This window comes from Arachis hypogaea, chromosome 18 (genome assembly GCF_003086295.3).
Source record: "Arachis hypogaea cultivar Tifrunner chromosome 18, arahy.Tifrunner.gnm2.J5K5, whole genome shotgun sequence".
NCBI lineage: Eukaryota > Viridiplantae > Streptophyta > Magnoliopsida > Fabales > Fabaceae > Arachis > Arachis hypogaea.
The window spans coordinates 102,756,629-102,775,778 of NC_092053.1; the positions used below are offsets into that span (position 1 = coordinate 102,756,629).

Genomic DNA, 19,150 nt, shown 5'->3' on the forward strand with positions numbered 1-19,150 from the left:
TAGAATGATAGAATAATTAAAATGCACATTGCCATACAGGCTTTTTCACAAATACTTAGCATGCATGGTAAATATTTTAATTGAAAATATTAAATTTGAACATGCAAGCAACCCAAAAATAATTACTGATAATTGTCAAACAATGCCTCAATATATCCACAAGCAAAATATAGAAGAAAAAACAATCACCCAATTAAATTTCTAACACCAATTAAAAGGATGTAAAAAGAAAAAGAAAGACTAAGAAAACATAGATTATGAAATTAAGAAGAAAAAAAAGAAGGGAATAAAAATTAAAGTAATAATGGAAGAATAAAAAGGGAAAGAAGAAAAAAACCTTGATGAAGGGGATGAAAAAGGAAGGAGAAAGTAGTAGAAAGTAAGAAAGAATAAAGAAGAAAGAGGGACGAAGAAAGAAGAAAGAATGATAAGAGAAAGATAAGTAGGATCGGGGAAGAAAAGATAAGAATTCTGGCGCTGACCTAGGTAAACTGTGCATCGCAAACGACGCGTACGTGTGGGGCACGCGGTCGCGTGGATCACGCTAATTTCAACCGACACGTGCGCGTCAGGGACGCATACGCGTGACATGGGTTGTGCATTTGCTGCGGAGGCAGCCTCGCGCACGCACAACTCTCTGTTTCAATGCGCACATTTCCAAAATTTAGGGCGACGCGTGCGCGTTAGGGACGCGCACGCGTGAATGGCCAGAATTGGAAAAATGACGCGTACTCGTGAGGGACGCGTACGCGTGATGGGGTTTATGCTTCTAGCATAATTCCAACCCCACACCATCATAACTCTCTGGCCATACACTCATTTACGCCGATTTGCAGGGTGACGCGCACGCGTGGGTGACGCGCACGCGTGGGTGACGCGCACGCGTGGAGGGATGATTTTGTAAGCGACGCGTACGCGTGGGCCTGTTTGTGCCTAAGGCACACCTCGAGCCACGCTCCCGCGTAAATTTTTGTTTTATTCTTCTTTGTTTCGCATGCACACATGACGCGTACGCGTCAGTGACGCTTGCGAGTCGTGTGCTCTTCTCTCTTTTTTTTTTATGCAGAATGAAAATGCAAATGCAGACTATATGCAGAGATTATGAGAAGAGTCACTAAGAGAAATAAAGTAGAATAAAATAAAATAAAACTAAGACTGAAATGGAACGATCATACCATGGTGGGTTGTCTCCCACCTAGCACTTTGTTTTTACGTCCTTAAGTTGGACGGTCTTCAAGCTCATTCTGCTTCTGTTGGTGGGTCCTCCAAGAGGAAGACCTCTAGCTCTTTGTGTTCATCTTCTCACCATGATAAAGCTTTAGGCGATGTCCATTGACCTTGATGCAATTGGAACTTGAAGGATGATGTAGGTGGAAGACTCCATATGGCTTTGCTTTTTCCACCCTATAGGGACCTTCCCATCTAGATCTCAGCTTGCCTGACATGAGTCTTAGCCTGGAGTTGTAAAGGAGAACCAGATCTCCCGGTCTGAACTCTTTTTTTTTTATGCTTGTCATGCACGGCCTTCACTTTTTCTTTGTATAATCTAGAGTTATTATAAGCTTCGAGTCGAAGGGTCTCCAGCTCTGCCAGTTACAGCTTCCTTTCAGCACCAGCTTGCTCGAATCCCATGTTGTACTCCCTCACAGCCCAGAAAGTCTTGTGTTCCACCTCCACTGGAAGGTGGCAAGCCTTTCCGTATACTAAACGGAAGGGACTCATCCCAATGGGTGTCTTGTATGCTGTCCGTATGCCCAAAGCGCATCTTGGAGCTTGGCACTCCAGTCCTTCCTATGAGGCTTGACGATCTTTTCCAGGATATGTTTTATCTCTCTGTTAGATACCTCTTCTTCCATTGGTCTGGGGATGGTATGCTGTTGCCACTTTGTGAACTATGCCATGTTTCTTCAGTAATCCTGCTAACCTCCTATTACAGAAGTGAGTGCCTTGATCACTCACGATTGCTCGTGGTGATCCAAAGTGACATATAATATGGTTTCTAATAAAGAAAAAAATAGTATTAGCATCATCAGTACGGGTAGGAATTGCTTCCACCCATTTAGAAACATAATCTACAGCTAACAGTATATAAAGGTAACCACTAGAGTTTGGAAATAGACCCATGAAGTCAATACCCCAAACATCAAAGATTTCACAAAAAAGCATAATCTGTTGGGGCATCTCATCCCTCTTGGATATATTCCCAAACCTTTGACATGGGGGACAGGATTTACAAAAGGTAGCAGCATCCTTAAAAAGAGTGGGCCACCAGAATCCACAGTCTAAGATTTTTCTAGCTGTTCTTTGAGGGCCAAAATGTCCTCCACTCTCAGAAAAGTGGCAGGCCTCTAAAATGGACTAGAATTCTGATTGAGGCACACACCTTCTAATTACCTGGTTAGCACCGTACCTCTATAAATATGGGTCATCCCATATATAATATTTGGACTCGCTTTTCAGCTTGTCTCTCTGATGCTTAGTAAAATTACGAGGAAAAATATGGCTAACTAGATAATTAGCTACAGGTGCATACCAAGGAACTACTTCGGATACTGCGTGCAAGCTATCAAAAGGAAAAGTATCATTGATAGGAGTGGAGTCATCCTTAATGTGCTCAAGGCGACTCAAGTGGTTTGCCACTAAATTCTGGTTACCACTCCTATTCTTAATTTCTAAATCAAATTCTTGCAGCAACAGTATCCAACATATCAACCTTAGTTTGGACTCTTTTTTAGCTAATAAATATTTTAGAGCTGCATGGTCCGAGTACACTACCACCTTAGTACCAAGTAAATAGGCTCGGAATTTATCCAGAGCAAAAACAATAGCCAGAAGCTCTTTTTCAGTGGTGGTGTAATTAGACTGAGCAGCGTCTAAGGTCTTAGAAGCATAAGCAAGTACGAAAGGATCCTTACCTTCACACTGAGCCAACGCCGCTTCTACTACATGGTTGGAGGCATCACACATAATATCAAAAGGCCGGCTCCAGTCTGGTCCTTTCACAATCGGAGCTTGAGTTAATGCGATTTTCAGCTTATCAAATGCTTGCATGCAATCCTCACTGAACTCAAACTCAACATCTTTCTGCAGCAGTCTGGATAAAGGCAATGCTACCTTACTGAAGTCCTTGATAAATCTTCGGTAGAAATCTGCATGGCCAAGGAACGAATGGACTTCCCTCACGGAGGAGGGTTAAGGTAAACTAGAAATGACATCTACCTTTGCTGGATCTACAGAAATACCAGTATTAGAAACAACATGTCCTAGTACAATACCTTGTTTTACCATAAAGTGACATTTTTCAAAATTTAAAACAAGGTTTGAACTAACACACCTGTCTAATACTCTAGCTAAACTATCAAAGCAAAGGTTAAACGAATCACCATATACGCTGAAATCATCCATAAAAACTTCCATACAGCTCTCAATAAGATCTGAAAAGATACTCATCATGCATCTTTAGAAAGTAGCCGGTGCATTACATAGGCCAAAAGGCATCCTCTTATATGCATACGTTCCAAAGGGACATGTAAAAGTAGTATTTTCCTGATCTTCAGGAGCTATATAAATTTGAAAGTAGCCTGTATAACCATCTAAAAAGTAGTAATGGGATTTACCTGACAGGCGATCAAGCATCTGATCAACAAATGGCAAGGGTTAGTGATCCTTGCGAGTAGCTTGGTTGAGACGCCTATAATCAATGCAAACTCTCCATAAATTTTGCACTCTAGTTGTCAGGAGCTCTCCATGCTCATTTATTACTGTTGTGACTCCAGACTTCTTGGGCACCACTTGTACTGGACTAACCTATTCACTGTCTGGGATGGGATAGATGATATCTGCTTCAAGTAGCCTGGTCACTTCTTTCTTGACAACTTCTAAGATGGTGGGATTCAATCTTCTTTGGGGTTGACGGACAGGTTTTGCTCCCTCTTCTAAGAATATTCTATGCTCACAAACTCGAGGGCTAATGCCTACTATATCTACCAAGCTCCACCCAATTACCTTCTTGTGTCTTCTCAGCACACTGAGCAGCTGCTCCTCTTGTTAGGGAGTGAGTTCCCTTGCAATGATAACTGGGAGCTTCTGATTATCCTCAATATAAGCATACTTGAGGTGGGGTGGAAGGGGCTTTAATTCCACTATTTGCTCATGGCTGGGCTCTGGATCATCTGGAGCTAGTGATAATGGCAAAGTGTCCTCATTGTGTTCAGAGGGTATCCCCACACTTGGACTTTGCTCCATGTGCCTCTCTTCTGCTTATTCTTGGTGAACTTCAGCTACAGTTTCATCAATGATGTCGCACTGAAAGATAGAATGATCTTCCGGAGGGTGCTTCATAGCTTCATTTAAACTGAAACTTACAGCTCTGCCATCTATCTCAAAGGAGTAAGTTCCTGAGAATGCATCCAGCTTGAACTTTGAAGTCTTCAGGAATGGTCTTCCAAGAAGAATTGATGATGGTCTTCCTGAGTCATTAGGGGGCATTTCCAAGATATAGAAGTCAATGGAAAATGTGAGCCCCTTAATGCTCACTAGCACGTCTTCAATAATTCTAACCACTGTAATAATGCTTTTATCTGCTAACACAAAACGAGCTGTCGACCTTTTTAAGGGAGGGAGCCTCAAAGCATCATATATAGACAATGGCATTATACTAACACACGCTCCTAAATCACACATGCAGTCAGAAAATATTACACCTCCAATGGTACAGTTAACCATGCATGGACCTGGGTCACTACATTTTTCAGGTATACCCCCCATTAAAGCAGATTTAGAACTACCTAAAGGAATAGTTTCTAGTTCATTAATTTTATCTTTATGTATGCATAAATCTTTCAGAAACTTTGCATATTTAGGTACTTGTTGAATAACATCAAAAAGGGGAACAGTTACCTCAACCTTTTTGAAAATTTCTACCATTTTGGAATTAGGTTCCATCTGTTTCCTGGACTTCCTTGCAAGGTATAGAAATGGGATAGGAATGGCGCCACTTGCAGCTTCTGTGTCCTTTGGTGCTCCATTCCTTGGATGAACTACTTCTTCTTCAACCATGTCTTGTACTTCCTCTTCCTCTTTAGCATCTTCCACTTCAACTAAGTCTTCAACTGGGGCGTGTTCTTGTGGGTTTGGCTCCTCCTGGTTCCTATCTTACAGAGTGGTTCTGGACCTCAAAGTGATGGCATTGATGCCACCTTTGGTATTAGGTAAAAGTTGAGAAGGAATTCTACTGGAGCTTGAAGGCTGGTTGGTGGGAGTAGGTAATAAATCTATCCGGGAGACGAGAGCTTGTAAAGTGGCATTCAGACCATTTAGAGTAGAGTTTAGTATAGTCTGCATGTCTTGTTGTCCTTGTGCAAGAGAACAAAGCATTTCGTCATTTGATGAGGAAGGAGGATAAGTGCTTTGAGGGGTCTTTTGTTGGTTGTGCTGGGGTCCTTGGGACTGCCTTAAGTGAGGTGCTCTGTATGGCTGGTTCTGGTTCTGCTGTCTGTTGTTGTTATTCCACTTCTGATTTCTATTGTTGTCTCTGCCTCCTCTGTTGTAGTTGTCCCTCCAACCTTGGTTAGAATTATCCCTCCATCCCTGGTTGGAATGGTCTCTCCATCCCTGGTTGGAGTTGTCTTGCCAACCTTGGTTGTAATTGCCGCCTTGTTGATTGTATCCTTGATTCGGGCAGTCATAGAAGTTATGAGTAGCTGCCACAGTATTGTCTTCTTGTTGGAGCTGCGGGCACTCATCAGTGTAATGACTATAATCAGCACAAATTCCGCATACTCTTTGAGGGACCAACTGTTGGCTTTGTTGTGGTGGGGGAGGCTGAGTTTGTTGTTGATTCAATTGCATCTGCTTCAGTAGGTTGGTCATTTCACATATAGCTTGTGTGACGGCAGTAGTCTCACTGCTAGAGGAAACCTCTGCAACTGCCTTTGAGTGGCTGTTCCTGTGCCTGTGATTCTGAGTGGACTCAGCTAAGTCGCTGATCAGTTGCCATGCTTCATCTACGGTCTTGTACTTTTTCAGAGAACCATTACTAGCACCATCTAATGTAGTTTTATCCCGAGGCTTCATGCCTTGAGTGAAGTAGCTGATCAACACCAACTTGTCAATCATATGATGGGGGCATGCATCCAGAAGATTCTTGAAGCGCTTCCAGTACTCATAAAGAGTCTCTGGTTCACCTTGAATAATGCAAGAGATCTCCTTCCTTAGTCTATCTGTAACTTCAATTGGAAAGTATTTTTCCAGAAATTCTCTCCTGAGCGTATCCCAGTTATTGAAGGTCACTTTAGGTTGAGTGTAGTACCACTCCCTCGCCTTTCCCTCAAGAGAAAACGGGAAGGCGGTCAGCAAAATAGAAGTTTCATCTGCAGCATGACGCCTAACAGTAGAACAGGCTGTCTGAAAATCCCTTAGGTGCTTGATAGGCTCCTGAGCAGGTAAGCCATGAAACTTGGGCATCAAGTTGATTAATGCAGTCTTCAGTTCAAAATCTGCAGCCAGATTTGGATGACGCACTTGATACGGTTGCAGAGTAAAGTCTGGGGCTCCTGCCTCCTGGAGAGTGATCCTCCTGGGGGCCGCCATGTTACCTGCACCTAAATCAGCCGGATTAGTAGAGACGGAGCTTGTTTCTTCCACAGATGGAGCTTCAGATTCGCCCTCAGAAGAGACTGGTGAATTGATAATAATTACTTCACCACCCTCAGAGGCTAACCTGGGCCGAGCTCGCCTAATACGTGAAAGAGTTCTTTCAATTTCAGGATCAAATGCGGCTAAGCTCGGATCAGGCAGTGAACGAGTCATTCAATGAAAGAAACATACAGCTCATGGTAATAAAATAAAATAAAATAAAATATGCAAAAATTAAAAATATGTACACTAATTAATAATTTAGCACACAATTGCAACTCCCCGGCAACGGCGCCAAAAATCGATGGTGGCGGATGTCAGTCAATTAAGAATTCAAATTAGAAATACGTTGCGAGTATAGTTCTTAACCAGCAAAAATTCGCTCATCAATTTAGAAAGGTTGTCACAAAATTAGAATAAAAATACTGGGAGTATGAGTCCCAGGTCGTCTACCAACGAGTTGACAAAAGGGTGCTATCTTATAAATCAGGAGTTTTTCGAGAATTTTGAGAGTTGAATGACAGAAAATAAATAACTGTAAATTAAAAGAGAATTATATATTCTAATTAAAAAGCCTTGACTGGGAGAATGATTAATTGGAAGTTCCATCCTTGTTGGAATTCTCTCAAGTGTAGTATAAAGGTTGTTATTTTCACTTAGTTAACCCTTACTAAATAAAGGAAAGTCAAGTGATTGAGCTAACTCTTATTCGCAAATCCTAGTCCTCTCCCTTGGGAAGGTGTAGCGTTAGTAAATACATAATTAGCCAACATCTTCCAATTTAACTAATCACTTGAGCATTCCAACTCAAGTGTCTTCTCTTAATCAACCCCCATGTCAAGTTGGGAGTCTACTCTATCAACATGGATACCATCTTTGTTGTTGGGAGTAGGGAATAGAAAAGAGACATGATAGACAATAACTACAAATTAATAAAAAATAAAAGAAATCCTTTGCATTAATAAATTCTAAAAATAATCCAATTGTAACTCTAAACAAGAATTAAGAATATGGAATAATAAGGGAATAAGAAAACAAACTAGAATAGTAACTTCAACAGAGGTGATGACTCTTCAATATCCAAAGCGAAAGCATAAAACTATAAAACTATGAATGTAAAGAAAACCTAGAGGAAGAGTAGTTTTTCTCTCTACATTCAGATCTAAAACTAAAACTATGCTAATGAGAATGTGTGTTGAGTCTCTGCACGTTCCTTGGCTCTAGTCTGTGTTTCTGGGCCGAAAACTGGGTCAAAACTTGGCCCGAAATTGCCCCCAGCATTTTCTGTTATTTCTGCAGATTGCGCATGTCACGCGTACGCGTCATCTAGCAGAACTCCAATCCATGCATACGCGTCAGGCATTCGTGCGCGTCGCTGCAAATTTCTCCATATCGCGTGCTCGCGTGAGCAATGCGTGTGCGTTGATGCTCGCTGGTTATCTCCTTTGTTTCTTGTGTTCCTTCCATTTTTGCAAGCTTCTTCTCCATTCTCTAAGCCATTCCTGCCCTATAAAGCCTGAAACACTTAACACACAGATCACGACATCGAATGGTATAAAGGAGAATTAAAATACACAAATTAAAGATTCTAGGAAGCAAGTTTTCAACCATAGAATAACACTAGGAAGGAATTGTAAAATCATGCAAATCATATGAATAAGTGGGTAAGGACTTGATAAAAACCACTCAAATGAGCACAAGATAAACCATAAAATAGTGGTTTATCAATGCGCACGCACAACAGCGTGTGAGCACTGCGAGCAGAAGATGCATCGCAGCCCGTGCGGACGCACAAGGGTAGTGCGTTCACACAGAAGGAAATCGCGTTCAGACGCACAAAGGGTGTGAGCACTGCTGGCAGAGGGGTGTCAAGACGCGTGCGTGCACACAGGGCTGTGCGCATGCACCGAACACACTTTTTTGTTTTTTTTCGAAAAGGTAAAAATGACCATGTGTGCGTACGCACAGAGAGTCGTGCGCATTGATGAGCGGATAATTTATACCCTTTTTGGCATTATTTTTACATAGTTTTTAGTATGTTTTAGTTTCTTTTTATTATATTTTTATTAGTTTTTATACAAAAATCACATTTCTGGACTTTACTATGAGTTTGTATGTTTTTCTATGATTTCAGGTATTTTCTGGCTGAAATTGAGGGACCTGAGCAAAAATCTGATTCAGAAGCTAAAAAAGGACTGCAGATGCTATTGGATTATGACTCTCCTGCACTCAAAATGGATTTTCCAGCAATATATAATAGTCTATACTTTACTCGAGATTTGATGGCCCAAACTGGCATCCAAGGCCAGGCTAAAACATCTTGGCGTAAAACGCCCAAACTGGCACCATAATTGGAGTTAAATGTCCAAACTGGCATCAAAGCTGCGTTTAACTCCAGAAACAGCCTATGCACGAAAAAGCTTCAATGCTTAGCCCAAGCACACACCAAGTGGGCCCCGAAAGTAGATTTCTGCACTATCTGCAGTTAGTTACTCATTTTCTGTAAACCCTAGTTACTAGTTTAGTATAAAAACTATTTTTAGTGATTTATTTTATATCTTTGATCATGTTATCATAGACCATTATTCACGTTTTGGAGGCTGGCCATAAGGCCGTGCCTAGACCTTTTTCACTTATGTATTTTCTACGGTGGAGTTTCTACACCCTATAGATTAAGGTGTAGAGCTCTGCTGTTCTTTATGAATTAATGCAATTATTACTGTTTTCTATTCAATTCACGCCTACTTCTTCTCCAAGATATACTCTCGTACTTAATTTAGTTAAGTTAGAATGAAGGGGTAACCCGTGACAATCACCCAATCTTCGTTACTTGCTTAGCCAAGATCTGCGTGCCTGACAACCATAAAGCGGTCTACATGATGTTCAATGTAGTCATTGGACGACAGCCGGAGTATATTCTCTTGGATATCTAATACATGGACCGAGTCCGTGAGATTAGTATCTTCGTGGTATAGGCTAGAAATTGACAGCATTCCTGGGATCCGGAAAGTCTAAACCTTGTCTGTGGTATTGCGAGTAGGATCCGGGAAGGGATGACTGTGACGAGTTTCAAACTTGCGAATGTTAGGTGCAGTGACAGTGTGCAAAGGGATCAATGGATTCTATTTCGATGCTAGCGGGAACTGACAGATGATTAGCCATGCGGTAGCTGTACCTGGTATTTTTCATCCGAGACGAGAAATCTGACAGTTGATTAGCCGTGCAGAAACTGTAGAGGACCATTTTCACTGAGAGGATCCTACAGCTTGCCATGGAAGGAAGCACGCATGGTTGGTAGAAGGAAATAGGAAAGCAGAGGTTCAGAAGCAACAAAGCATCTCCAGACGCTTATATGAAATTCCCACCAATGAATTACATAAGTAACTTTATCTTATTTTATGTTTTATTTATATTTTAATTATCAAAATCTCATAACCAATTGAATCCGCCTGACTGAGATTTACAAGGATGACCATAGCTTGCTTCAAGCCGACAATCTCCGTGGGATCGACCCTTACTCACGTAAGGTTTATTACTTGGACGACCCAGTGCACTTGGTGGTTAGTTGTGCGGAGATGTGAAAAGTGTGAATCACGATTTCCCACACCACGCACACACAGAATGAAAATGTTGGGGGGTGCGCGTGCATAGAAGGTGCGAGCACTACGAACAGAGCGTGCTACAACGTGTGTGCGTACGCACACAGCTGTGCGCTTGCACACAGCTGTGCGCTTGCACAGGTAATGAAAAACAGGGAAAGTGTGCATATGCACGAGGCTGTGTGCACGCACAGAACTCTATTTCTGCAATATTTTTAAAGCCTCTAAGGCACCAATCTTGATATCAATCAAAGTTTTTCAAGCCCAAAACACATCATTCATCAAAAACACATGATCGAACATAAAATTCAACTAAATTCAACCTAGAATGCAATCAAACTAAGCTAATTAAAGAGACAAAATTCAATAAGTAAAACTAAAAGAAAGAAGGGTTGAAAGGATATTACCATGGTGGGGTGTCTCCCACCTAGCACTTTGGTTTTGAGTCCTCAAGTTGGACTTTTGGTTGGAGCTTGTGTCATGGTGGCTTATGCTTTCACTCATCCTTGAGTTGCCAACCATGCTTGCTCTTCAAAAATCCTCCAGGATCCCACACATGGTACATCAAGCTCTTAAACAACTTCAAGCAAACAATTGGGATCCAAAATTGTTGGTTGTAGAGTTGTATGCCCGGATCCCACACTTTGGTTTCTCTACCATCCTCTTGTTGATTTTTACTTGTGCTCTTGGATGAACAACCTTCCCAAGCACCTTTGAAGCACCCACTTGAGTGTTGGACTCCTCCGATTTGGACCTTGCACCATCTATGCCTTGAATTCTTTTGACAACCAACACCCATTTCTTCACCATTTAACACCCCAAGAAGCACCTTAAGTTGGTGATCTGTTTCCAAAAGAGTATATTGGCATGGGCCTATGAAGCTCAATGAAGATATTGTTACCCATTCAACTTGTCCTTGGGTTGGAGTCACTCTTGTAAACTTTTCAAGCTTTTCCATATTACCTCTTCCTCACCACCCTTTTCAAGCTTTTCCATATCCTTCTCGAGCTCAAGAGTGGAAGGCTCCTCAAGATCATTGAGGGAGTTGACTAAGGTGGACAAAAAATCATCGATGATGCAATCCACTTCTTGACCAAACTCCCACAACCCTCCATTTACCTCTTGTGACTCAAGCCTTAACTCCTCTTCCTTTCCTTGAGGCTCCATATTCTTCTCCTCCCTACACTCCTTACTTGATCCTCCACCTTCTTCAAGGGGGGTGTCTTGATTGCTTGAGCGTAGTGAGGCTAAGCGGTTCACCGCTTCGGCTATGGTAGCCATGAACTCCCCTTGCTTCCTTCGGAACCCTTCTTGCTCTTGGAAGAATGCTTGAATGTCTTGTTCTTCTTGGGGCAAGGGTTGGAAAACTTCATATTGTGGTAGAAAAAAAAGTTCAAGGGTTGGGAGAAAAGTTGTATATGTGGAAGGTGTGTCTTGTGGGTGGGGATATTGAGGTGGTATATAAAGGTGTGGTGGTTCATGTGGTTGGTAACAAGGTGTATAGATATTTTGATCCCATGGAGGTGTATGGTGTGGTGCTTGAATGTTTGGTAGTTGAGGGTTGTGTATGGGGTAACTCTCATATCCTTGGATTTGGTATGCACATTGGGGAGGGTTTGGCTCATTGTAGCATGGGGGAGGTGTTTTCCATGAGTGTTGCTCATACACAATTAGTTCCTCCCTTAATTGATTCTCCCACTCCATGAAGTAATCCCAACTTGAATTCATCATACCCTACAAAACAATCTCAACCAAGCTCCAAGCAACAAGGGTGATAGCACATAGAGAAAGTACGAAATAAAAACAAAAGACATTAACAAACAAGAAAAACAAGAACCTAACTATGAACAAAAACAACCAAATAACCAAAAAGTAAACTCTTTACACTATCAACATATTTACAACAACCTAAAGATAGCACTCAATTGCATCCCTGGCAACGGCATCAAATTTGACGAATGCCCAAAAGCATGGGTTTGGATTTTCACACTAAAGGTAGAATTTGTCCGTTGCAAGTATAGTCCAAACCCAACAATTGAACATCAATCAAATAATAAATTCAATACAAAGTAACCGAGATCAAGAGTACTTCAACCTCGGGTCGTTCTCCCTAGGATGCAATTGAAAGTGTTTCTCTTTCGGTTGTTAAGAGAACAAATGGGGGGGGGGGTTTGCAATCAAAGAACAAAATATTAAAAGAACTAAGTGATGAAAGAACTAAGGAATGCTCAAAATTGTCATTAATGCAAGTAAAAAGGAAAGCGATGTCAAAACTTGTGAAAAATGCAAGGAATGCAATAAAAGGGCCTTGACTTGGGAATGAGTATCCAAGGAATCCTATCATCGCCATAACCACAACTATGATAATTATGATGAGTCAATCTCGCCTAGTCAACCCCAACCATCGAGGAGTAAGTCAAGCAAGCATAATTGACCTTAATCCATAAGTCCTAGCTAACTTACCAAACTAGTTGATAAAAAGCTAGTGTCAATGGAAACAAGAGTCAACTAACTACCCAAGAATTACCACTAAATGTCAGACATTAAGACTCTAGTATTCTAGGGACTCAAACCACAAGCCAAGGTGGGAAAATCTACTCAAAATCTAAGGTTGACATTTTCACAAACACCTTGTGTTCATAAAAATAAAACATAAAAAATTGCAAGGAAAAATAGAAAGCTATAACTAACTATGCACAAAAGCAATAATAAACATCCAAACAAGCATAAAGAAAGCATGAAACATTAAATTCATCAATCAAAATTTCAAGAAATTCAAAATTACAATTATAAACAAAGTGACTTGAACCATAAGAAAATAAAGTGCTTTAATTAAAAGGAAATTGATAGTACTTACAATTAAGGAAGCAAAATGAAAGATCAAAGCTTGCTATAAAATGCTACAATTGAAATGGAAATGAAACCCTAATAGAGCAATCTACTCTACTCCTACTCCTACTCCTATGAAAAACTATGTAAAACTAAAACTAAAATGTGCTAAAGCCTAATGCCTTCATATGTGTTGATATCCCCTTTATATAGCACTCCCATTCAGCATTTCAGCCTTCCAAAAATGACCCAAAGGCCTCCAAATTCGCGCAGCACGTGTTTCATTAATGAAATCACGTGTTGGGTCCTGTGCGGACGCACAGACGTGTGCATCTGCACACTCAGCTGAAACTTGACCTGTGCATACGCACAGGTGCTCGTGCGTACGCACACATGGAAATTTTCGCTTGTGCGCACGCACGCAGGGCTGTGCGCATGCACACTTCGCTGTGTGTGCTTTTCCTTGTTTCCTTCATGTTTTCTCTCTTGTGCATGCTTTCTTCCACTTTTGCCCATCCATCCTTGCCTCCAAGGCCTGAAATCACTCGCAAACCATATCACGGCATCGAATGATATAAAAGTGGGATTAAATTGCTCTATTAAAGCACAAAGTTTACATGTTTTCATGTTTAGGATCAAATTAGGGACAAAACACAAAAGTATGCTATTTTGGTGATTAAGTGTGAGTTCATGTGCTCGAATCCATCTAATTTGAGTCAAAATATACCATCAAATATGGACTCATCAACCACAAACATATGATGATTATGAAGAGTTAATCCTACTTAGTGAACCTTACATCGAAGATAAGTCAAGTAGGCGTAGTTAATTCCAATCCCTAAGTCCTATGTCAACACTAAGCGTCACATAGAGTCAAGGGAGACCAAATCAACTAACTACTCTAATATATCAAACAAGAATGGACATCAATGACTCAAGGATCACTAAAGTCAACAATTTTAAGCCAAGAGTGAAGAAAAGTTAAGTGAAAACTAAGCCAAGCATTTTATTAAACACTTGGTGTGTATAAAAATAAAATAATATTAAATTACATTAAAAATAAAATCTAAAATACCAAAAGCAAGAAAATGAAAATAGCAATTAAAGGAAGCAATAAATGACATGAAAACATAAATTTCATTAACTAAAATTAAAATTAACATAGAGTGTTCATAACATAAAAATGGCAAAATAAAGGAAATACAAGAGAAATAAAGAAGATAAAGATGCAATAACAAGAAATGGTAAGGAAAAGTAAATGAAAACACGAATTAAAAGTAGAAATTACAAGAAATTAAACTAAAGAACCCTAATTCTAGAGAGAGGGGGGGGGAGAGCTTCTCTCTCTAGAGAACTACACTAAAACATGATAAAAGCTAACCCTAATTGCCCCCTTCATTTCTCTTCACTTTGGCCTCAAATAGCTTCAGAAAATGAGTTGGACTGGGTTTTGGAGGCCCAAAAATCGCCCCCAGCGATTTGCATTAATGACCTCACGTGCATGCTGATGCCAGGGAATTTTGGCCAGTTTGACTGACCTTTTCTTTATTGTTTTAGGGTAGTTTCATGCACTTTCTTAGGAAATAAGCAAGTTTTGGGTAAATAATCACTTACACCTTGATTCAAGCAAACATTGTGAATTTTATATGATTTTATGAGAATTATGCATGAATTGAATGATAAAATGAATGATGCATGATCTCATAGGTTAGAACTTAGCTTTGATGCACTTTATTTGCTTGATTTCAGGACAAAGGAAGCAAGGAAGAGCCACGTTAGTACCTAGCTTGCAATGTTAATGAGAAAAGTGATCGCCAATAACGCCTTCGTGAGCCATCATAGCCCACGTTAGTTGCCACGTTAACTACGAAGCTAACGTGGAAGAGAAGTAAAGCTCCAACGTTAGTGGTAAAAGTGAATGCCACTAACGTTAGAAAAAGGGGCACACCTAGCCACATTAAGAGTCACGTTAAGTACAATAACGTGAGCTCTAACGTGGAAGGAACAAAAAGTACCAACATTAGTGACACTCACCTTTGTCACTAACATTGGACTAAGCCACTATTAGCCACGTTAATTGCATTAACGTGGAAGCTAACATGGAGGAAAGGAATGATGAGCCAACGTTAGTGACACTCACCTTTATCACTAACGTTGGAGATGGCTATCACTACCACGTTAGAAGTCATGTTAACCTAAGTAACGTGAACTCTAACGTGGGAAGAAGGGGTGTTTGGAGCGGTAGTGACAAAGGTAGGTGTCACTAACACTCTCGAGGCTAAGGCATGCCCACGTTAAAAGCCACGTTAGTTATACTAATGTGGACTCTAACGTAAGAAAAGGGGGCTAAGAGCAACGTTATTGAAAAAGGTAAACCCCAATAACGTTCGCGAAGGATCAAGAGGCAACGTTAGTGGTCACGTTAGTGCCACTAACGTTAAAGTTAACGTGAACCATCTTGGGCTAGAAACGTTAGTGAAAAAGGTGATTGTCACTAACGTTCTCGAACCCACATTTTCACTTAAACGTTAACACCACTAACATCCTAGCTAAAATCCATGCCTACTTCACACTTTCTCTGCAAGTAAAGCTGAGCCCACTGAAGACTCCAAACTCCTTCAACTCAAGATCCAAAGGCCCATATCCAAGACTTGAAGAGCCAACTAGAAGAGCAGAAGAGTAGTATATATATAGGAGTAGTTTTGAACTAGAGGAGAGCTTTTGGATTGGGAGAACCACTCTCTGTATAATTTTACTTTCTCTGCAATTTCTAGTTTTACTTTTAGAATGCATTCTCCATCTTTGTTTTCCATTCCTAGAGCTATGAACAACTAAACCCCTTTCATTGGGTTAGGGAGCTCTGTTGTAATTTGATGGATCAATAATAGTTCTCATTATTCTTCTTCTTTCTTTTCTCTTGATTTTACTAGAAAGCTTTCAATCTTCATCCAATTGGGTAGTTGTCTTGGAAAAGAAGCTATTCATACTTGGATCTCTTCGGAACCTTGGACGAGGAATGAAGAGATCATGCTAGAAATGCTTTCTCATGTTGGACCAAATTGGGGTTTGGATGGATATAGTGACATATAATCCTACCAACACTTTGATTTGGAAATACATGTGGTATAATCAGTGACCATACCTCATCTCTTCTCATGAGCAATTGGACCAAGGAATTGGCTATTGATCAATATTTGAGAGATTGAATTACCAAGGAATTGGAATTCAATCACTTAAGATTGCCAAGGAGATCAATGAATGCATTGATTGAAAAAGAGATGAAAATGAACTTGATCTGGAGAATGCAACATCTCCTAAACCTAATGACTTCCCCATTTCTGATCTCACACATTCTCTTTAATTTCTGCAATTTACTTTTATGCTCATCTTCCCAAATCCCCATTTAACATTCTGCAATTTACTTTCCGCCATTTACATTCAGCTCTTTATTTCCAGTATTTACATTTTCTGCTATTTACTTTGCTGCCATTTAATTTCCTGCAACTCTCACATCAAATTCTGCTTAGCTCAACTAGAACGTTCCTCTAATTAAAGTTAATTGACCAATCAATCCCTGTGGGATTCGACCTCACTCTATTGTAAGTTTTTACTTGACAACAATTCGGTATACTTGCCGAGGGAAATTGTTGAGAGACAAGTTTCCATGCATCAAGTTTATGGCACCGTTGTCGGGGATTGATTTTGTATCAACAATGATTAAATTGGCGGATAACTAAATTGAGCATTTTTTATTTTGTTTGATTTAATTTCATTTGAGTAATTCACTTTCAGTTTAGCTATTTTCTTCCTTTTCCCCTACCCTTTTCTTAGTTGTTTACAATTCAGTTCACTAACCCACTAACTGTTTGATATATTGCATCACTCACACCAACAGCATTTCTAACAAGATTACTCTCTGCATCTACCCCTTTCTTGCTTTTGCCTTGTTGGTTGTATGACAGGTAGAAGAAGTGGGGCTTCAACTTCCTTTGATTCTGAACCTGAGAGGACCTTCCTTAGATTAAGGAGGGAAGCAAGAGGAAAGAGAGTAGTTGGTACGGAGGAAGAAGAGGAGTATTTTGAACCAGACATGGATGAGAATATGGAGAACCATCATGAAGAAGAAGCTCACAACCATGGCAGAGAAGGCCCAGTGCATCATGCTGGGCAAGAGAGAAGAGTTCTGGGATCTTACATCAATCCAAACCTAGGAAACTATGGAAGTAGCATCCAAAAGCCAACCATACATGCCAATAACTTTGAACTTAAGCCACAGCTCATCACTTTTTTTCAGAACAACTGTTCGTTCGGAGGAGGTGTCCAAGAAGACCCCAATCAACATCTAACCACCTTCCTGAGGATCTATGATACTGTGAAGTCTAATGGTGTTCATCCTGACACCTATAGACTGCTCCTATTCCCCTTCTCACTCAAGGACAAGGCATCTAAATGGCTAGAATCCTTCCCGAAGGAGAGCTTAACAACCTGGGAAGATGTGGTAAACAAATTCTTGGCAAGATTCTATCCTCCTCAAAGAATCAACAGGTTGAGAGCTGAGGTTCAAACTTTCAGGCAACAAGATAGTGAGACTCTCTACGAAGCATGGGAGAGGTTTAAGGATCTGACAAGAAGGTGCCCACCAGATATGTTCAATGAATGGGTACAGCTACACATTTTTTATGAAGGACTTTCTTATGAATCAAAGAAGGCAGTAGACCACTCATCCGGGAGATCTCTGAACAAGAAGAAAACCATTGAAGAAGCCATAGATGTCATTGAGACTGTAGCCGAGAATGACTACTTCTATGCCTCTGAAAGAGGCAACACTAGAGGAGTGATGGAGCTAAACAACGTGGATGCACTGCTGGCCCAAAACAAGCTGACTACCAAGCAACTGGCTGACCTTACCAAGAAGATGAAGAGGAACCAAGTAGCAGCAATCACCACCTCATCAGCAACTCAAGAAGGAGTAAATGCAGAGGCAGAGGGTGATCAGGAACAAGCCAACTACATTGGAAACTCACCCAGGCAGGCACATGATCCATACTCCAAGACTTATAATCCTGGTTGGAGGAACCACCCAAACTTTGGGTGGGAAAATCAACAAGATCAAAGCCAAGATCAGAGACGTCACAACCCCAACAACAATGCGGCTCACCAACATTCCACACAGAGATCATATCAGCACCCACCTAACAACACACCTCAACATCCATATCAAAACCAAAATGGTCATTCTTATCAATCCAATCCCAACCCACCATCATCCGAAGACAGACTCTCAAGGATTGAGACTCTACTTGAAGTCATATGTAAGGAAGTCCAGGACAGTAAAGTGTTTCGAGAGGAAGTGCGGTCCAATATGCAGAATCAAGATGCTGCCATCAAGAAACTTGAGACATAAATTGGCTACCTATTCAAGCAAATTCCCAGCCATAACCTATGTAGCAACACCGATCCAAACCCAAGAGAGGAATGTCAGGCCATTACCCTCAGAAGTGGGAAGGAATTGAAGGAAATTCCCAAGAATTCACAAGAGAAGAACTCAAATGAAAGGAAAAAGGAGCGAGATGAAGTCTAAATTCCCATTCCCAGTTCACAGCAAAAAGGAGAAATGCTGAAGCCAGACGTCCCAAAGACTCCATAACCTCAGCAATTAAAGAAGAAGGGGGACGACAACCAGTTCTTAAGATTTTTGGAAATCTTCAAGAAACTACAAATCAACATACCCTTTGCTGAAGCAATAGAGCAAATGCTGCTCTATGCCAAGTTTTTAAAGGAATTAATGACTAAGAAGAGAAGCTGGAAGAGTAATGAGACTATGATACTAACCGAAGAATGTAGTGCCATCATTCAGCACAAACTATCCCAGAAATTGAAGGATCCTGGGAGTTTTCAGATCCCTTGTATTATAGGGGAAATCACAGTGGAGAAGGCTCTGTGTGACTTAGGAGCCAGCATAAATCTGATGTCAGTAGCTATGATGAGAAAAATGAGGATTGAGGAGGCTAAGCGAACAAAAATGGCCCTACAACTGGCAGACCGATCATTCAAGTTTCCTCATGGCATAGTAGAAGATTTGCTGG

The 19,150-nt window shown here is 40.7% G+C and overlaps 1 non-coding gene across 1 annotated transcript; it reads left to right on the top strand.

Annotated features, from left to right (window-relative positions):
- Positions 1-6,111: 6,111 nt before the first annotated feature.
- On the top strand, positions 6,112-6,219 carry LOC112774383 (small nucleolar RNA R71). The gene has a single exon (XR_003188875.1). It is a non-coding gene; the product is annotated as a small nucleolar RNA R71 (small nucleolar RNA).
- The last annotated feature ends 12,931 nt before the right edge of the window (positions 6,220-19,150 follow it).